We start from the raw sequence: 23,204 nt of genomic DNA, 5'->3' as shown, positions 1-23,204 counted from the left end.
AATGTTTACTGTTTTGTTTTACTTTGTCATATCTCTTAGTAATGTAGATCATTGAGACTGAGCAGCTACACTAGCCAGCCCATAAAGTAGTAAAGGTGAGACTATTCTTAGACTGTGCTACTTTAAGTGGATTAAGATGTTATACATATCAAGAAGGTTGTTCCAGCTGCTACACCTGCTTCACAATAAGTGTACAGCTCTGGAGATTGCCAATGAGCAAAATATAGATTGTCATAGCTAGATCATTAAATCAAAAATTGTCATGGGACTGAGTGTCTTAGGAGTACTAAAAGTTATGGTGCACCTTCTCCCATGAACTGTAGGAACTGGGAGCTGCCAGTACTTGAAGGAATTAAAAGACTGGATTTCAAACTGATAACCCAGTACCTGAAAAAAACGTTTCTTCTTCTGTGTCCTTTTCCCAGAGTCAGTATTAACATCAGCCTCTCAATTAACTGTAATTCCCGAGTTAGGAATCAGAAAGTTACAGAACTCAAATGCTTCTGGAGCTGTGGAAAAGATCACTGCTAGCAGCGAATCCAGCAGATCCAAAATGCAATTGAGCAATTTATTTAGAGCACCTGTAAAGTAATTTTGACCAATCTCATACAGCATACAAAACAAGCTATTCAGCTGAAAGTGTAGATTGCTTTGCATACAAATATTATATATAATTGCTTCTGCAAATAGATTTGAGAGGTGGGGAGTAACTCTAGAAAATCCAAACCCCCAAACTACATTCATATTCCCATTTACTATCTTTGCACTGCATATTGTGTTTAATAATAGTAAATGTACAGACAGTGGTAATTGCTAATCCAGTCACATTCTGATCCCCAATATGAGCTAGGAAATCAGTGATTTCAACATTTTTCAGGACAATGGTTGAAATTAGTGAACTAGGCTCAAGCTTCTCATTATTCATGAAAATTTCAGGCTTATCTTACCCAGTACCTAAAAAATACTAGCAGAACTTTAGGAGTGCTACCCCCCAAAATAGCCAGTAAGACAATTTTGGTTATCACATCTAATCAGGACTTTCCTGGAAGCAGTTTCAGGTTCTAACATTCTTGACACTCCAAACTAAAATGATTATGAAATATGAATGAATTTTACTGTAGTATCAATTTCTAATATTTTAAGAGAGACATCGTTTAGATAAACCTATAAAATTATTCTGCCTTCCATTTGTCAAAGCAGAAATGAAGAGCAAATAAGTGAAGAAAAGGTGGAAAAAGGTATGCATATTTTCCCCAAGATGATGCTTGAGTGGAACAAACTGAAATGACATTTATTTTGAACCTTTTGAAGAATCAAACAATTTTATTAGCTTGAACATAGTTGTAGACTTGGTTTTCTCTCTTTTGCCACTGTAGGTTTCCCTTCATCATGAAAAAAAACCCAAACAAAGGAAAAATAAAACTTCCTATAACATTGTGCTCCCAAGCCATAACAAAGGGTTCTGGACTTAAGGTGGATGATAATAATGTCTACACTTATTCTATTACAGGAGGAGGATTCATAGCTATGGGCCATTTCTGAGATGATGCCTCCCACGCTTCTGAGTCACACTCTTGCAGGTGAGATTTGCACTATTTCTCAAATAATACTTCTATGACAGAAATGAGTTAAGCAGAGCTATTTCTGTTTATTACAACAAATTTGAGTAAATAAGGGTCAAAAATGAGAATCTGAAAATCTTGGCCATTACATTTATGGGACTCATTCAAAAAAATTTCTAATTTTTTTTTTTTTGGTGGATGCATGCTAAGTTTTGTGTATACAGAATGTTAAAGGCAAACTATTTCATCATTACAGAATTAATAACACATTAGATATTTTATCTGAAATGGAAGAACCAAAATTATTTCCCTGATCATGTGATTATCATTCTGATTACTCATTGGTGGCTGAAAATTCAGAAGATGAAGATATCTAGGAACAAGAATAAAAACATATCCTAACTAGAGATGAGAATCCCTGTAATAATATCCCTGGATAACTCCATTCTGGTGCAATTTCTTCAGACTTTGATTCTTGAGGATAGCTCATGAGTATACTATTAATTACTGATTTACTCATAAATAATCACAAATTGTAGAGTCTCTGGAGAGGATAAACTGTTTGCTATGGGACTCTGTTCCTGTCAGGACCTGTGCAACCTCTTGAAACTAAACAGGATGATCATTTGGGTCTCTGACAGGTCCAGACCAATATATTGGTATAAAAACATGATATATTCACTCAGTTAGGCTGCTCATGATAAAATGTACTAATTTACTAATCTTATAACTACAAGCAACAGTACTGCTTACATGTATGGTGTCTTACACAAGAATATTCTTTCACCATTTCTTGATTTAATTCAGCTGCTTTATTGTGATTTGCTCTTTTACTGACCGTGCTCTAACAACCACACTTGATGAAAATATTAAACATCCAAATTCTGCATCTATATCTTAGGTCTTTGAGGAGAAGTTTAATATCAATTTCCCACTTCAACATGGCAATAATTTGGAAGTGACTTACCTTGACCCTTGATTCTTCTCTGTGTAACCTAACAGCAAAAGACTCAGCAGGACAATTATGAGTATGCATAACATTAGATATAATCTCAAGATATTTCAAAGGGAGACATAAAGACATAACTTATCTTATCAGTTCTGTCCTGAAGAAGACAAGATATATGAGCATATGAATGTTTGCTTCCAAGTCATTGGCCTTACAGCGCATAATCAGTTTGTTGGTTATACAGTGGTTATGCAGTGCTGATGCACACAGAAGGCTGTAGGCTATAACCATGCAATGCTATTCAGTGTACGCTACATCTGTACCCAAGTTAGCTCTAAGTAAGAGGTTTTTCTATTTTGAATAGGTCAAATTCAAAATTTACCTATTTAATATGTCCAACAATGTAGTGCTCTCCAACAGTAACTACAACAGACAGCCCCTGAGAGAAGATCATATTTCCCTTCCAAGATAAATTGTGAGTTTTACCTACTTACCTGAACAAGTGCTAAAGCCATTTGCATTATAATATATTGTAATAAAATATGTTGCTGCAAAAACAGATGGTGCTGCCCTTATAAGTCTCTTAGCCCTTATGAAATAAACTGTCTTAGAAGGTACACTGCTGAGGTGTCTTCCCTTGAGCAAGGCAGTGTGGAAACAGAGCTATATGAATAAGGGCTAGGAAGCAGGAACACAGCCAGAAGTGTGTGCACCACTGATCCTTTACAGGATGAAAAATCTAATCTGATGACTCTTAAAAAAGTCCCTGGGTCTACTGCCCATATGTTTTGCTTGTGTGCACTTAATGATGATGGAATTGTCCTATTTGTTCTTACAACTGCTGCTGGGGAAGTGTTCAGACTCTTTTGAAAACCATCATGATACTCAGTAAGGGCAGAATCTAAACTGCATTTTAACAGATTTGAGTCTGTTGCAAGAGAAGACCACTGGTGGTCAGAGCCTGAACACTCATTGTCCCAAAGACCACTAAAATCAACACAAATTTTAGGGTCCATGTGTCCAGGTTGAAAATAGCAGCCAGCTGCCACTGTGCCCCAAATCTGTCACATCAGCCTGTGTGATAATACATGCACAGGGAACTCTGTATGGAACAGACTTGGGCTCACTGTGCATAGAGGCATAAAGCCACCCTAATTTCTTCCCAGTGAAAGTCATATATGACAGGCGGAGTTATTTGCTAACTTTAATGGTGCAGCTCTGCAGCCCTTTAATATCATATTGCCTTTGATAGGCTGTAAGCTCTGTACTGACTTTGCCTGGCTTCAGGACTGACATTTTTCATGTCTGCTCTGTCTGAAGTTGTCCTGACCTCCCTGCAATTTTGTTTCACTTGGTTTACATGCAACAACAATTTATCTTACATATGTGATATCCATGTCTAATTTATTTTACTTTTCTTGTCTTTGTAAGGTAAAAAAACCCCAAACTATATATAGGAGTTATTAGTTCTTCTTTGTAGAATGAGAGGCGTATGACTCTAACACAATGATGTAGAGCAGAGGAATAGAGGTGTGGTACAATAACATCCTTGAGAAGTGGGAACTGGGGATATATCAGAGAAAAGTACAGCAATGGGACTTTAAGGGATAGGGCACAGGCTGGCATTGGAGACTCCACAACTGTGAAAAATTCAGTGATGAACATATAAAGAAAAACAGACCTGGAGCAAAACACGTTTTGTCAACAAAAAAAAAAAAAAAATACATATTTATGTGACATATGTAAAGGGCAACATGTAGAGTAATTTATAGTAATTTTGATACAAGATGAAACTGTTAAGTTTTTAGAGAAACAGAAAAAGTGTAAAAGTGTGTCAATAAATATACAGAAAGAGGATTCTAGAGTGAGGAAGAAGCCATTAACAGGAACATCACATTCCTCACAGCAAAGGACTCCAGCTACTGATGACTCACCAGAGCATCCCTACCACTGCTGCCATTATAAAAGCAACAAGTAGCAGGAAGAGAGGGAACCTGAAACCAGAAAAAGCAGGAGAATGTAAAGGATTCGTACACAATCTTTTTTATTATATCACGATTAATTTTTTCTTCTCTGAAATAATCAGATCTAGCCCAATAATGATTTTTTAGTTGCACTGTTAAGATTTTGATGAGGTCAACAGCTTTATTTGTAATGCCTTTCCTTTTTTTACCCATTTACAAGATTTTGAACATAACAAGAAGACATAAAGAAACAGTCTGTTCAGATTGACTGGTATCTACTTCAGAGTGCTCAAATTATTCAATAAATTCTAGTGAATTAAGTAATAATAATATTATTAACCTTTAACAGAGGTGATATTACTCTTTGAATAATAGAAAGATAGATAAAGCTGTATTAGTAATTACCACAGTATATTTCCCCATGAAATAAAATTTAATAAAACATGGGCCCTGATCCTACCCACAGTGTTTTGTAATAATTAAATTGCCACCACACTTACTGCTTTTAATGATATTTTATGCACTTTAACATCTATGTAGAAATTGAATATTTTTTTTCTCTGAAGGAGTAAAAGCAAAATAACTTTTTTTTTTCTGTTTTAAGACTTACAGTGTACTTAATAAAGGTTGGAATCAAAGACATTTGCTAAAAATACATTGCCTAAATTAAAAAAAAACAAAAAACAAAAAACAACCATACTTTGTGCTATACATAGAATCTTGTGTGCTTTAAATATTTCTTTTCTACATAATGAAGTACATGTACAGAATGTGGAAACCTTGTGCTGGAACAAGTATTACATGTGCCCATAAATTAATATGTCCCCTTAGGAAAATGAAATTTCACAATGTAATTACCCCATTTCTTCACTGAAGACATAAAGGAATTTATAGAACTAATTACCCTGATAATGGAGAGGGATTTTTCTTCTCCTCTTTCATTGCAATCCCACCTAGAAGCATGATACAGGAAGATGTAATTCATTGAACTCCACAGTGGCTCTGTTATTATATATTTATTGGGAGAAACTGCGTCATTTCAATAGTTTTGTGTCAAATTTATTCACAAACTACTAATATAGCAATACACATAACATTCCAATATAATCCTGGAGATTTTGAAATAAACTTTCCTGCTTCAAGTTTTCTCCTGCTAATTTTCCAGGTAAAATTATTGTTAATCAACAAAAGCACTTGACTTAAATTACTGGTTTTTCAAGTCTTCTTTTCCATAACTGTTTGTAACACAGAGTATGGAGTTCCACATTAATACTAATCTTTAGGCTTAAGAAAGATTTTACTGAAAATATTTATGGTTATTCTAAAAATGATCCTCAAAGCTATATGCAACTAGTTAAATAGGTTTGGGGTTTTTTAAAATAATAATAATTAGAGAACATATTTAATTTAATTATCTCAAAAATGTTTGCAAATTGGAACTGTTAATTGTCTAGAGGCAATATTTGTTCTTTAAGACAGTACACATCAGATGGCTAACTAGACAAGAAAGCAGTTATATTTAAGGAATGTCATGCTCAAGAAATCTTGTCAAGTAAAATAAAGAACAAACAAATAAATTTCTTAAAAAAAAAACCTTTCAACAAAGGAATTTACTTAAAGTTTAGAAGCACTATCAGTGCTCTGAAAGGCTCCCAAGCCAATATTTGGAGTGGGGAAAGTGTCTCTTTTGTGAGTATGTGGGGTTGTGTGTGGGATTCTTAGTTTTGTTTTTAAGCACGCAGTTTATAAAGCACAGCAAGAATAGAAAAGCTTAAAGTGAACCCCATATACAATTAGAGATTTATTTTGGTTTAAAAATAGCTGTAAGGTCATTGAGTCCAACCATAATACTGTCAAGGGCTCCACTAAACCATGTCCCTAAGCATGCCACCTGCACAAATTTTAAATATCTCTGGGCCTGGTGACTCAGACGCTTTGCTGGACTGCCTGTGCCAATGCTTGATAGCTGTTCCAGGGAAGAAATGTTTCCTAATATTCAATCTATATCTCCATGGCACAACTTTTGTTCACAAACTATTGGGTCAGTTGGACAGCATCCATAGTTGTCTTCTTCAGCAGCTGTCTCAGGAAGTAACCTTCCATGCACTACAAGACCCTCCTAGACTCTTTCCTCTACACTGCATTGTTTTTCCAGCAGGAATTTGCTAAGCTGAAGCCTCCCATGTGAACAAGGGCTAGCTTTGGTGAGACTTCATTTTATTTTACATATTATAATTGTAAAATATTTAATCTGTCTTTTCATCTGGGTAAGGTGGTCTACAGCAGAGTCCTACCAGGATATCTTCCTTGTTGGCCTTTCCCCTGATTCTTACCCACAAAGACTCAACCTGATCATCACGACTGTCCAACAAAAGACTCCATCAAATACACGATTACCCCACCACCTCTCCTTCCTTGCCTGAAAATTTTCTAATGCATCCATTGCGGCACTCCAGTTGTGCAAGTCATTCTACCATGTTTCCATGATTGCAACTATATTTCTGGACCATTTAAAAATTTTATTTTTTTTCTATAAATGGCAAATCTACAGTAATCAAAAGAGTTAGACTTCAAAGACATTTAACATCGCCTTCTCTTACTGAGTTGTAAGGACTAGTTATTATATCAAAGTGCAGACAGTCATAAAAGAAATGTCAGGGAGAACTGGTTTGCCTGAACATCAGTGCTTTAAAATTCAGCAGTTAGTGCAGTGCTAGTCATCTTGGGCCTGTGTTATCGTCAATGAAAAGGAGCAGGCATCTCCAGAGAGAGATTAATCTCACCCTATGAAAGGCAAGCAAATTAGATCAAAGCAGTCACCCTCTGGAAGTGCATATTTATCTCCAACAACCATAAATGAAGCCTGAGGTGAACTGCTCAGACTCAGAAGTCTAACACATGAATGTTATGTGAAATGAACTTCTAAAATTTACCACTGGAAGCTCTATACAGTATTAATTCCACATCTTTCAAAACTTTTCTTATTTAGCATAGAGCACAAGTCTCACGCAAGAATTCTGAACTTAAGATCTTTAGAACAACAACTGAAAAATTTTTGTAGTTGGAGATGAAGTCTTCCATTCTACTGGGCATTGACAGTGTTTTGAGGCATTAATTCCCACAGCAGGGAGCTGGAGTGAACGTGTCCAGATAATCCTGAGAAGCAGATTGCTCAAAGAAAGAAGCAAAGACTAAAAAAAAAAAAAATTTTTTTTTTTTTTTTTTTTTTACCTAAAATCTGGTTTTGTCAAAATGAGTTTTTGACTAATAGCATCTATGAGACTCCTGATTTCAGAAGACCGGGTGCTGAAATTTTCAGCTTTTACAAGGGAAGCAAAGAAACAAGAAGCAAGAATCTAGAAAGGAAGACTGACCAAAAGAAACCCTTTATTCTCCTTTCCTACAAATACATCCAGAAACACTGAAAATATGATAGAGACAAAAAGATAGTCACCAAGATCACTTCAACTGCCTGGCATTGAAAGAGTCAAAATTTAAAATTTGCATTTATAAAAATCACAGAGGAATGTTATTTTAAAGATAATCCCAAGTCACATCATTGAACATGTGATTAAAAATATTTGCTCAAATTCTGTTAGCAGTGTTGGTAAAGGCAACTTTCAAAAGGATGATCTACATCTCTCAAGCAATGCTCAAGCAACTGAAAAAAAAATACATGCAGAGATAAAACAAACATACAAAAAAAAACAACATGAAGAACTGATACAAAGAAAAAATATCCCAAAATAGTAAATGTATAAAAAGTTTTCTGGAAATATTTCTGACCTATGAAGGTCAAGTTGAAGAAGAAGTCAAGAAGTTGAAATAGAAATGGAAAATAGATTGCATCAAGTAAAAAGAAAAAAAAAATAAACCACAATTATCAGAAAACTCTGCTCAGTCTTTTCTAATTTATACTATTTTAGAAACATATTCCTTCATTTCTGATAATGAAATATCATTATATTTTAATTAATAAATAAAATATTGTATTATATATAATAAATGATATGTTCATATATATATATATATATTGAATCTCGATTACCAATCTATTATAATTAACATAATATCAATCATAAATTATATTTCAATTTGTTCTGATGTTTGAAATATTTCAAAGATTTGATCTAAATTAAATTAAAATTTCCTTGAGTATGACTACCATTGAAAACTACATTTCAATAGAAAAAAAAAAATCTTGTGAACATCTAAAAGCCTCTTGGTTCCGGAGATGGTGTTTTCATATAAAACAAGCAAAATCTTTGAGGCTATTTGAGCAAGGAGAGAAATGTCTGGTTTGTGCTGTTTTTCTCCCTCTAGAGCTAATAGTTTAGGAAAGAGAGGTAAAAAAATATTTCAAATTAAATCGGAAACAAGAATCTTTTTCTAAACTCCAAAAGGCAATAAGAGTTGAGACTACGATTTCTATAGTAAAAACATTTAAAAAGGAAATTATGTAGCTTTAAAATCAGAAAAAGTAATTCTTAAAAATCTGGTAGAGGAAGAAAAGACTAATAAGATCAGTGACAAATGCAAAATGCTGTTTATGGACAGGAACTAATTTTAGTGGTTTTAGATTACTCATTCAGAACATTCAAAAGATTACTCATTCAAAATATTCAAAAGAAAAGAAAAATGGGTGGTGATGATATTTTTAATTATAGAGTAAATGTAATCCTGCTTTATTTAACGGTAAATTATCATAGACTTAAGAAATTGCAAATTGCAAACCCAGATTTAGCTTTGTCACTTTGACAGTTTAATATTTTCAGATAGTATTTTATAGCAGTGATTTTGATGAAAATGAAATTCTAACCCCCTAAAATTCCCAAGCAGAAAAGAAATACAAATATTCTTTGAATAAATGGTTGATTTTCAGTACTTTGTCCAGCTCTGTAATTTAAGAGATGTGGCCTTGGAAGCCCTCTAATATTGTATCTAAATTTACTTATATGTTCTAAATTTTGTGCCACTTGGACTTGATTTATACAATCCTTAATATCTAGAACATTTGGTGAAAGTGTTTAATTCTACCCTATCTATATTCTATCTCATACCAAATCTAATTAAAAAGAAATTCTTGTCATCATTTGCCTCTCTTAATTCCTTCACCCCCCCACCATCTCCATTACTGACTTTGTGACTGAACACTCTAATTTAAATTGTATTCATCATCTGCTTTTTGCACCAGTATAGGCAGAGTTTATTTCATGTATTGTTTTTATCTTGCATTATTTGATTCTCTTATGTCTGTTTGGAATAGAATATACTTTCTCAAAAATCAGTTGTGTCACAATGGTTGCAGAAAAACATGCTGTATATGTTGACTTAATCCACAGTTCTTAAAGAGTTCTTGTCTTTCTGAGAAGAAGAAAAAGTTTCCAAATTTTTCACGGAAAGAACACTTACTTATACTTCCACTCACTTACTATTTGACATATGATTATTTATGTATTATTGTGTGATTACAATCAATCATGATCGATAGTGTGAAAAAGTAATAGCAAACAGTAGTCATAGTAAATACAGATTAGAGGTGTAGTCTAGGTATCTGATAGATTTTTTTCAGAAAATTCTCCTTTAGCCTTGCTTGAGTACTACAGTGGAAGTTTCAATGCATCAACAAAGAAATTAATATATAGACTGAACAAAATTAGATTTTAATTTTTATAGTGTGGGATAGAAAGTCACATTGATCGACCGCAAGTCAAACATTCTGATATGTGAAGTAAAAGGAAAAGAAAACTAGTGGAAGAAGAATGAAAACTTTAAAGTGTTAAAGAATATCTGCCCATGGCAGACTTGAGGAAGCAAATAAGTGACATGCAACTGGGACTGAAACAGACACTTTAAGGGAGAAAAGATCGGAAGATGGGGTACAGTGGGAAAAAAAAAAAGAAGAGCACATGTCAGCTGAAAATAAGTAAAGAGCAAGATTAAGATCAATGCACAAAAAAATGTGAGGAAATGCAGGCATGCAGAGATCAGAGCAGTATATGGGAGATCACAAAATGTAATGAAGATGAACTGATACCCAGAGAGCTGTGGCAGGAAAAGATAGAGGCAGAAGGAATTATAAGATATTTACATTATATTGTCTTTTTAGGGCTGATTATATTAAAAAATCTAATTGAAATATGGAATTACAATGCTTTCAAGATGCTCCTAACATAAAGCCCTAGAAAAAAATATGTTATAAAAAGTCATTGGTGTCATGTTCCAGTGCCAATGGATCAATACTTTTCAATACAAAAAATATGTCCTGAAGAAAAAATAAGTCTACCAACTAAGAAATTTTTGTGTATTTTACTTCTTTTAAGAGAGATTATTTTTAAACGCTCCTAGTTAGTTGCTAAAGCTGACTAGTAGTAGTAGTAGTAGGAGTAGTAATAGTAGTAGTGCTTTATCTTACTTATAAGTCCATAGCTTTTTATCTAACTTATTTCCCACCCCCAATCGTTATGGACTGTTAATGGAAATAACACCTGTTTAAATCATGCAATATTTTTCACAACAAGTTGGTCTCTTGCCGTTACCTAAATGACAAGCAGTGCCAAGGCAATAGTATAAAACAGATACAATGGAAAAAAATAAATACTTTAGTAAATATCCAGGCAGATTTTATCTCCTTTAGTTTACTCTGGAGAGCAGCCAACTGCAGGCTCCAATCTGCTAACTGCCAAGAATGTAAGAAGCAGAGGGGTGTATCTTGGATAGTACTCTTCAGAGATAAGCCCCCCTGAGGTAACTGAAATACTGGAGATCTTGCAGAAACTAAAAGTCTATAAGGTAAGAAGAAAGATTAAAGAAAATTTTCTCATTCTCCTTGTACTTAAAAAAACAGTGATTTGGCAAAACACCTTCTGAAGATAGAGTTTTCTGTTTGACTTCCATATTCACATAATCACAAAATGGATAAGGTTGGAAAAACCTATGGTGGCTGACCTGGTACAACCTCCCTGCCCAAGTAGGGTCGTCCCAGACCATTTAATCAAAATTCTAGATTTAAAGATAAACTTTTTTTCATTGTGGCAATATTTCACAGCACTATGGGTGTGTAGTTATGTCACTGTTGATTAAGCTAAGCTTTTTATGTGTTTTAGGGAACAGAACTATTTGTCTGCTCTTTATCTTGCTCCTAAAACTATTTAAGTTTTTCCTCTAAAAACTTCTGGATTAGCTGAAATAGCTTATTCTTTTATTTTCTATTCTATTCAGTGAATGATCATTTGCCAGCCAATAATGCATCCCTTTACAGGGAGGTTTAATAGCTGCCTACCTTGCTGAGACTCTGTGAGAATTAAGTATCTAATGCTGTTAGTAAGTGCTTTGCAGATGAAAATTGCAAAGTAAGTGCTAAATATAATTACTGTTATTAGACACACATTCCAATCCAAATGTTTCTTTGATTTTATAGCTGACATAGATTCCATTTGCTATAATATGCAAAAATGGCCTTTGTAAGAGTGGTCAGGTAATGAAAGTTCCTGTGATGTTTCTTGCTGAGCAGCTCATAACAATTTGTAAGCTAAGAATCAAATGCATTTTTAAACAAACAAGTAGTCTTTCTGCTTTTAATAAAAATGCTTTCCAAGTAAAATAATATTTTCCATCAGTCAAAATGACATGAAAAAGCTATAATTTTTGAAAATTATCCCAATAGGAACCAGATCCTTACTGGAAGGTTGGTAAAGATAAAGCTCTTTTCTTTGCACCACCACACAGGCACCAGGAATGCTAGCAGAAGAAAGATTTAGCTGTGGGTCTAAATGCACCATCAGGTAGTGATTTTCAGTGGTTGGTGCTCAACTATGATTCACAAAATTCACCAATCTCTTTTTTTTATCTTTAAGAATATGTAGCTTCATATTTGGATAATCCATCAACCACCATCTTCCTGTGAGCACTCCTACTAGATTCACCAGTGTTTAAAGGACATCTGAGAATGAAACCGTGAGAGCTAGAGATTAGAAATAGCCATTTAGTGATGGCAGTGAGAAGAGCTCCACTTCACACCTGACTGAGGCATCACTTACAATGCTACCAGAATAAAGGTTTCTTTGGCTTCCTCTTTCAGCTGAAATATAGGTTTATTTCACAGAGTCACAGAACTGTTGGGTTTGAAAAGGGTCTCTGAAGACCATCTTGTCCAATGCCCCTGCCAAGGCAGGGTCATCTAGAGCAGGTTACACGCGTCCAGTTGGGTTTTGAATGCCTCCAGACAGGGAGGCTCCATGACCTCCCTGGGCAGCCTGTTCCACAACTAAAATGTTTACAGTACTAAATGTCTGAATTGCAGTATAAGCAATCCCTGTCTCTATTATCCTTGTTTTACCAACAGTAAGCAAAGTTTGCTGTTTGCTAATAAAATTATGTGGTCATTTTTTTTTACAGGCTAGCTGCATTTGCATCACATTAACATAAACATGTTAGTTTAGCAGGCAAAGAAATGGAGGGATAGCACACATGGAGCATTTTTACATTTCGGGAAACAATATGTAGCTATTTGGTTGTATAGAAGTAACAGGTATTGTAATGTTTCTGCCACACTCTGCTGGGAATTATGGTCTTTGTCTGTGGTGCTGCAGATTACAGTCACCTAAAAATAAAGCATTCTAATACTGAGTACCAAGAAAATTAAGACTTGTTGTGAAAATAATTACTTGTGAAAGTCTTGTTGGTATGCATCCTAGGGTTATGAAACTGAGCCTATCAGATAAGGAGAGCCACAAAAATCTGTGAGATATCAGTTTGAGTCTGTCATGGCTGATGCCAGCAAGACTATAATTTTTTAGGTCTGTTCATAAGGTCCTATGGGAAATCTAAAGTGGAGTATCCAATCAAGAAGTTTATTATTATCTTTTTATTAATGCAACAGTCTAGCAACATCCAAGGTAAGATACAACTGGAATAATAATAACCACTGTTCCAGTAGTAATAATTACTATTATTAATTTTTTTAATCTAATGGAACTGATCTAAAATATTTACCAGAATTAACATTCCTAAAACCAATATGTTAATAGTATTACAATTACTCCTCTAAACAATAAGGTTATGGCTATTCATTTAAAAACATGTCCTTAATTCTTATACTGTAGTAGGAATCATTGATTTCTATAATCTCTTCTAATAATAAAACATGTCTCACAAGCCTAAAAAGATTGGGTGAAAGGCTTTGAAAGGACAAAAATGTGATTAATTACACTGATGTTCTGTGATGTCACTGTCTTCTATGGACACAAGGTATCCAGAGGGCACATGGAGAGACTTTCACCTTTCCTGATGCCATGCAGCTTCTCACAAACTTGCACAGTGGATGCATCAGCATGATTTGCTGAGAAGAAAACTGTTTAGCAGAAAAATGATTCCTCATGGGAGTTATAGCTGTCCCTCAGTATCAGTGATGACATCAAGGTCACAGTCTAATATGAAACTAAGCACTTTTTTTCACTCTTCATTCTAATGATTCAGTGGACAATCAATATCATCTTTTATTTCCTGGTCAGGCAACAAACATTTTTAAGAAGGTTTATGTTTACACACAATTCAAAAACAGAAGCAGAAAAATAAATCCATCTTTTGTTAGTTTTTATTATGAACATGTTTCTATTACATTTACAGTCACCATTTTTCCTCTTTTCTTCTTTTTTTCACTCTAGGATGTGTCACATAGCAGAAAATATACAAAATCCCTGGATTTTGCATAAAAATACCAGCTTCAATATGAGCCTAAATAAAGGTATGTGAATTTCTATGGGCACCAAAGGAGAATTTTGATAAACAATTCTACAAGGTCTGAGACACAAACTGAAATTCAATTGTGCTTGTATCCTTTTATTTTTTTTTTCAATGAAAGACATAATTACATTTTCATTGATGATTATTTATTCATATTGTCATGATGATTTGAAAAAATAAATGTTCTTTTTGTGTGGAAGACTACAGCCTAAAAGTTTGTTAGCATCCAATTTAATGTCACACCTTTATTTATTTTCTAGTACTCAATTATATGTATTCTTATGTTCACTCCAGGGATCATTTTATTAAAACTAATAATTGTATTATCTACCTTTAACAGAATTGAAGTGAAAGTATTATGGAAAATAGAAAAAAAAATCTCCAAATTGAGAACTATCTTGGAGCTTTGTGTCAAGGTTTTTTATAAAAAATGTGAATAGATATATATTAAGGAAATACATATTTAAAAGAGATGTAGCATCTTTTTGTATGCAAATTTGATGGCAGCTTTCATTTGGATATTGCTTCAGTGAGTCTAATAAACTAGATATCCACCTTTTCTTTATTGAGAAAGTGCCTTAATATAATAAGTGCTATGACCAACACTGTTCAAAGTCATTTCAGTCTCAGAAACGTGATCAGATTGTTATAATACAAAGGGCAACAGATTGTAGCAACTGACAATGTTGATCTCAGCTAAGACCAATAGGAGATGCAGATCACAGTTTTCCAAATTACCAAAATTTCACATGTCAAGTCCCAGTAGGGTCATAATTCTGCTTTTGGCTGTCATTTGGGAAAATATCAGTCTTCATTGACATGACTATGGTAAGTATTGCAAATAAATATTTTGATATACTGGCATTTTAAATTCACATTTATGTAAATATTCACTTTTTAATTAGAAGTCTTCAAATGTCTCTAAAAAAACTGCATGTAACATGATATCTCAGAATAGTGCTTTCTTTAGCATACTTGTTATTTGTACAATACAATATATTACTATGGCTTCAAATGGGACATTATGGTCTCTTAGATATGCATATCTAAAACTAAACCAAACCAGAAACTAATCAGAAGTTAAATGTCAGGTTTTGATCATAGACTTCAATGATCTAAGGACTACCTACAGTTTACAGATATATTTAACTCTTGTTTCTGAAGCCATAGAACTCAAAAAATTAAATTTAAGAAAAATATCCCAAACATTCTGTTTTATCTCTTCTGACATCTCAAAGACTTCTGGCAAACTAATTTTTATTTATCACAGTAAGTATATGTGAAATTACTCTATGATTAAAATTTTATATGAGTTACTCAAACAGGTGCCTACATATTCAGGGCTGCCTAAATACTCATATGGATCTTTGAATAAATATTCATCTTCTGCAACTTCTACCTGACTTGAAATTTAAATGATGAAAATGTTTATAATGGAGCAACTTAAGTACTGAAAAATATATTCTAAACCGTCATCCTTTACAAACAATTTATGGGTCTAGTTATTTTGTTCCTACCTTGTTTTTTGCCCTTTGCCATTTGGGAAAATAGGTCTGCAGGGTTTATTTTTGTTTTACCTCCATATAAGGCAAAACAAGACTGTTGTCTCTGGGTTATTACAGTCAAATTGCTCCGCACATTACTGATGGTCCACACTTTTATGGGAAGTAGTTTGCAGTTCATTCATAATCCACTGTATGTTGTGATTTCAGTATAGATTCCCATTAAATTCAGTGATGGGAATGTGTGATTTGATAGTGATTCACTATAAATGTTTATTTTTATGTACTTGGCAATAGGCAGTGTCTGAGATTCCATGCGTGTGTACAAACTTCTACTCATCCAGGGCTTCCTATTGTTGAAGGAGTAGATAAAGGTACATGAAGGCACACGGCATCAGCAGTGATAACAAATGAATGTCAGGCATACTCAGATCAGAATTCTCTTATTGATAGGAACAGCTCTCAATAAACTTCCTCCTGTCCTGTGCTAAATTTACCCTTTACTCACTTCTGCATAAACACCACAGCTCTCAATAAAGGACACCAATAAGAAGTCTCATATTAATGATATTTCAGATGCTAGCTCTGAATTTCACTGAACATATCCCTTTTGCCTTTGGTTAATTGGTATCATTATCACAAATGTCACAGTTGCTTAATTTAATTAGTTCTTACTCATATGTAATATTAATTTTCTCTTTCAGAAAGCCAAATGAAGAAATGTAAGTGAAAACAGTGTTTTGGTTTGCTTTGCCTTTTCTGTTCTTGAGAACTTCTACATAGCTGATTTTAAGGAAATACTTCTCACAAAAACTGTTCCTTTACAAGCAATATCTTTATTTTCCTACCATATTCACACTTTTTTGTCTAAAAACCATCTGTACTAATCAGACATCAATTTACTTCAGCGTTGAATTGTACATTTATATTTGAATGTATGAATCTTTTCATGGCTATTAAACAAATGAAATGATTTTCTGGATTGTGGTCTTAGGATAATTCTGATTTTATTGTATATCCTTATACAATAAAAATAAAAGCAATAATCATTGTTTGAAAGTATTTACCATGGAATAAAAACTAGATCCCAGTAGTCACATCCTCAATTTTAACTAGCTATAGAAGCTGCAAAAATTCTTCCTCATACTCTGCACTTTTTGTTTTCAATTAAATTGTAAGTTCAGTATTAATTCTATGATAACAACCTCTTATGGTAAATAAAGACATAAGTATTATTTTTTCTATTATAACTTCTTAAAACAAAAAAACACCTCAGACAAACAAACAAAATCACAAACAAAAAAAAACAAGGAAAACACCTTTAGTTGCCCCCAGAGCCCCTCTGATATGATTAGAGCTGAAGAGAGTGATTTGCTTTCTGAAATGATCCCTGCCCTAAAGATGTGAAAAACACACCAAAATATACCGAGGAAAATAAAATTGCTTAAGGTCACACAGCAACTAAATGATCAAGACAAGTAAAGAATTGAGGGACTTACAATTATCAGCACTTTCAGCTATCTTGACTGCCTGAAACTTAAACCTTTTTTGCTTTGCCAGGGATTATTCCATACTTTCATAAAGATTTCATCATCAGTCTGTATTGTGTCTTTCACTGATGTCTGAGTATTTTCTAAGTCATGGCTCTATGTACCAACGACCACACTTTAATGTACAGGCCTACAGCAATGTTGGAAAAAATAGGTAAAATTTACTACAGATATTCCTGGGGGAAAAAAAAAATTAGGTGGCAGCCTTATAAAAGTTTACAATGGTGAATTATTTTCCTCACTGTGTGCAATGAAATTCAATAGACCCCAATCAGAACTCATGAAATGAAATAATTTTAGCACTTATATCCCTCTCTATAGCAAGATTATTGATTCAAACTGTATTCAACATTTATAGTAAACAAAATGTGGTACTGCAGCATTCATGATGCTGCAGGTTAAACATGAGAAGAGATCAACTTTAATGAGAAGGAAGTTAAACAAGTGTTTCTAGTTATTTGAACACAACTGGCTGTGGAGGAGGAGATATAGTAGCCTTTCTGAATGTACAACTCTCATCTAATAGCTTACAGGTATTTTGAAGATTCATATGAAATGTCAGCATTTAATTGGCTATATAAATTAAATAGAATCTTTGATTTTGTTAATTTTGATAGCAAGAAAAGAGATCCCATGAAAATCAAGCAAGCTTCTTATAATGCAAAACTAGAGAATTTTATTTACCCTGCAGTCTTTTTAAAAGACAGCACATTAATAATGTGATATTCAAAGTAATAGAAAAATTTCTCTCCCTCACTCTTTCATCTGTCCCCACACCTTATATATTTTTGCCAAAACAGAGATTTGTGCATCTGCACATCTGTTCAGTTACAGTGAAGAAAAAAAATTCAGAACTTCGGTAGGTTTATGTTTGGATACAAAGTAGATGTTCTTATATTAAGAAAACCCGACAAAACACATAGATAGGCTATTTTGGTACATGTTTTAAACACTCTAGATAAAAGCTTAGTCAAGCAAGGTAGAAGTGTTTATACTTTTACCTATTTTTGTGGTTATTTTCCCTGATTTTGTCTTTTTTTTTTTTTTTCTCTTTAGGTTCTGTTTTGCAATACAAGAAGAGTTTTAATACAGTATATTAGTTATTCAGAGTACGACTGCCATAAGATCATGTCATACTTTTCGCAACAGAATGTGTAACTAGCAGCAAAGCTTAGAATCATAGAATGGTTTGAGTTGGAAGGGACCCTAAAGATTATTTATTTCCAACTCTCTCTGCCAAGGACAGGGATATCTTTTACTAGATCAGGTTACTCAGGGCTCCATCTACCCTGGCCTCGAACACTTCCAAGGATGGGGCAACCACAACTTCTTTGGGCAACGTCTTCCAGTGTCTCACCACCCTTGCAATAAAGCATTTCTTCCTAATATCTAATCAAAACTACTCTCTTTCTCAGGTAAAATTTTCCCCCTTGTCCTGTCGCTACATGCTCTTGTAAATATTCTCTCTCCATCTTACTTGTAGGCTCTCTTCAGGTACTGGAAGGCCACAAACAGATCATACAGAAGTCTTCTTTTTTCCAGGCTGAACAAATTTTTTCCAGCCTTTCCTCATATGAGAGGTGCTCTAGTCTTCAAATCAACTTGGCGTCCCTCCTCTGGACTTGCTCCCACAGGTCCATGTCCTTCCCATGTTGGGAGGTCCAGAGCTGGATGCAGCACTGCAGGTAGGTTCTCACCAGAGGGGAATAGAGGAGCAGAAGAATTTCCTCCCTGGCCCTGCTGCCCACACTGCTTCGGATTCACCCCAGGACACATTTGGCTTTCTGTTTTGGGCTGTGAGTGCACATGGCTGCGTCATGTCCAACCTCTCACCCAGCAGTCCTTCTCAGCAGCGCTGCTCTCCATCTCTGCATGCCCCAGTCTGTGTTGATACCAGGGAATGCCCTCACCCAGGTGCAGCACCTTGCACTTGGTCCTGTTAAACCTCACGAGACTCCCATTCCCTTTTCATTCTTGACCAGGTCCCTCTGGATGGCATCCTGTCCTTCAGATGTGCTAGCTGTTAAACTTAACGACTTAAGTACTTTCAAAAAATTTACAATTATGTTGGTAAGAACTTAATTATAAAAACTAATGTATTATGATAGTAAAATTTGATCTTCAGCTTCTTTTCAATCAAAAAACATACACAATTTATTTTCATAATTCTGTCCGTGTCCTTCTGTGAAGATTTATATGAAAGGAAATTGCATTTCAAACGACATCATGTTTTTCTTTTTGTTTGTTGTATGTAACTATTTCTTTGTGTTCTGCCAACTGCATATTTCTGTGGGCTATTTTGGTTTCTTGCAGGGGAGAAAGAAAAGATCATTTTGAAAAGAGTTTTAGGAAAAAAAATTCCAAGTTCCTAGAGAGACAAAGGTAGACAAAAAGCCAGGTCCATAAAAAAATATGAAGAGAATTCAGCTGCAAGACCCAGTGAAAATTTCATCACCAATTCTGCTACAATAATACATTTATTATCAGCTTTGCAAAGGAAAAGAGTATTAAATTGGTAGAAAAATATAGAGGTGACAATACAATCTGGATCCTTCAGCTTCATAAATGAGTTTTTAGCATGAAAAAATAAAGAAATACTTGGTTCTCAAAAAAATTCAATATTTTATACGTACAAAGGTTAAAGACACCATTTTCTTTTAAGCAGCAGAGACAATTTTGTTTTGAAATGCATAAGTAGTAACATACCTTGGTAATGACATTCACCTTAGTTGTTTGACACAGCAGAAAAAGTTACCTAGGAAAATGCCAAACAGTTACTCTTTCAGAGAAACTTCACAGCAAGTTTTCTTTTGGACTTTGTGAGTTATAAATTCATACATAAATGGCAAATATTCATCCAGATGAAGAGAAAGGACTTTACTTTAGCTTGGAATCCAAAAGGAAAACACATGTATTTTCTTTCTCAAAATTATTCACCTTCATCCTCTCTACCAAATTTGGCTTAGTAAAAAATGATTAGAAAATTAGAGAAGAGTTATTTCTTCTAATTGTGCAAGTGCCATGGTGCAGCATTTGCATCACTTGCCGTCACTGGACAGTCAGAAAGAGCAATATCTAATGGCATATTTTTGCATTTCTCCTGTTTAGAAGAAAACCTTTCAAAGAGGGTGGTCAGTTTTTCTCTGGATGATAATAACAGTTTCTGATACAACCACAGTTGCAACTGGTGAGACTCCTTGAAGCGTTCTGCTGCTCTTTTCTTATGACCCTCCAGGCCCATGGGCCTCCGTACTTAGGTCTTGTCTAGCAGTCCAGTGTTGGTAAGGCTCCTGAAGCTCCATGTCCCCAAGTCCAACTAAGAGCAAGACTGAGCATGTGTGTCCAGTAGGCACAGAAAAAAATCCATACAATGTACGTAAAACAATATGCATATGTATGTGCTGATGGCCACACAAATCAAGAGAGACAGAGTGCTGCACTCCATAGTCAGACAAGAACAAAAAACATCAATGGTCTCATTTTGCTTCTCTCCATGGCTGATCAGGATTGGTGATCTTCTAGTGGGAAACCTTTTCATATATATAAAGGCTATATATACCACAGAATCATAAAATCATAGAATATTTTAAGCTGGAAGAGACCAATAAAGACCAGGTTGAACTCCCTGCTCTTCACAGAACTATGTAAAATTAAGCCACATGATTAAGTGTGTTGTTCAGATGTTCTTAAGCTCTGACAGTCTTGATGCCATAACCATTTCCTTGGGAAGTCTGGCTCTGACCATCCTCTGTGTGAAGAACTGTTTCTTAATATCCAGTATGAACTTATGGAGCAGCTTCTTGCCATTTTCTTGTCAGTGGACCCTGATATCTCTGTAGGCTTGCGTATGTATGTGTGTGTGTATGTGTGTGTCTGTGTGTGTGTGTGAATCATCTAACTGTGACAATCTAGAAAAGCAAATGAATCAATGGATATATATATATGGATCTCTCCATTACCTGGACTCAGACACACAGCCTGCACAGTACATGACTCTGGATCTGATTCTCCCCCACTGCTTGTCAGAGGCTACTGAGGTGGTTGCTGGCCCACCAGGAAACTGGTGATTGAGAGCACTGAGAGCACACATATATTTAGTCCTCATAACCCAGAGCATCACAACCACAGTTACAAAGAGAAGCCTCCATTTCATGCATATAGCACTATTCTAACATCAATTCCATATACCTAGCCACACTCCATGCTTATTCCAGACCCTTTTAGCAGCTGCAGACTGTGACTGGCTGATTCCAGGTAACCTGGTCTTTGTTTCTCTGAATGGCCAAGCCATTTTCCACCTCTAACAACAATTTCTGCATAGCACATTTACTGTGAAAACAGCCAGCTTAGCTCATGATCTGATTGCTGACTCTGCCCCAGACAAGCCAAACTGTCAGTACTTTTAAGAAGGATGCATGGGTCAATGCCCTTCTGTATATAAGATTATTTTTTGTAGTTGTTTTTTTGAAAGTGTATTAAATTTTGAGCTTAAAGAGGAACTGACAGAGGAATGTATGGGAACAATGAACCTTTATGCAACAAGAAGCTGGTGAACTGAAAACCACATTAGGGGTAAAACAATACAAAATTAGTTATCACTCCTGGTTCATCACTGATCTGCAAGAGATTAATTTTTAATAATTCTTTACAATCCCTTATGGGGTCATTGTGTATTATAAATAAAGCTTGCCAATAAATTTCTCCAAGACCACAGGCACATTAAACATATATATATATAAGCACACGCACAATATATATATATATATATATATATATATATATATATATATATGTATGTATGTATATATATGTGTATATATATATATAACAATTTTTTTAGAAAAAAAATTTCTGATTTTGTATTTTGAGAAGAATTCACTTTAATGAACATATTTTTTTTCACAAAACAATGAAAAAAATCCTTCAATGTTCTTTTTTGTCCTTCATGGAATTGAACAAAAAAAAAAATTTTCAAAGACCATAGATAACTTGTGAAGTTCCTTGCTGTCAGTGTTATGTGAGAGACAATATATATTGAAGAAATATTAAAAAATGTGCCATGTATGTGTAGTAGCCTGAAATTCAAGAAGAAAAGAAAGTCACTGAAGCATTTCCATACAAGAGGAAAAAAAAATGGATGGAAGGTCATTTTACAGCAGCTGAAATATTCAGCTTCAAATAACACAGAACACCACCAGACTTAATTATACTGGTTAAGGCTGTAGCAGTATATTGCCCACTGAGCTTTCTACAGAATCACAAGCTGAAAAAAAAAAAAAAAAAAAAAAGGTATGTAATGACAGGTTTCCAACACGGTGGAAAGTCTTTTAGAGTCCAAATCACAGGGACTACTTTCAAGAAGAATCCATGCTTATGAGTTTTTTGATGTTGTTGCCATGAATCCATTGAGAAAGTTAGACAATAAGCTGTTGTTAGTTATGCAGCACTCTGCAAAAATGGAGTCAAGTAAGAGTCTCTTGTTTTAATTAATTAGGATGACAATGAAGCAAGTAAAGCAATAAGGGATATCATTAAGGACAACAGATTGAGTCTAAAATTTGTTTCATAGTAGAATTTTAATAACAAATTTTTAGGTAATGAAATAATTTAACCAGAGTACTACAATGACTCACATTTGTTTGAATTGATCTAACATGTAGATCTAAGATCTTTGAGAGACCCAAGAAAATGAGAATTTCAAAAGTGTTATATGCCTATCTTCTCCAAGCTCTTGAAATGTCATATTTATGGGCTGCAACTCACAGTACAATAGTGCTAGCTGTTATGTGGGGCTATCCTGAAATTTATTGTCCCAAAAAACTTGCTTTGTCTGAAGTGGCAGGTAATATTTTAAAATTAAATGAAGGGATAGCTAGATGGGAGAAAAAGAATTATTATGCAAAAGAATAACATTTCCATGGAAGAGTGTATAT

The sequence above is a fragment of the Onychostruthus taczanowskii genome, unplaced genomic scaffold, assembly GCF_017590055.1.
Source record: "Onychostruthus taczanowskii isolate IOZ18803 unplaced genomic scaffold, ASM1759005v1 scaffold26, whole genome shotgun sequence".
Lineage (NCBI taxonomy): Eukaryota > Metazoa > Chordata > Aves > Passeriformes > Passeridae > Onychostruthus > Onychostruthus taczanowskii.
Note: the sequence above shows the minus strand (reverse complement) of the source record.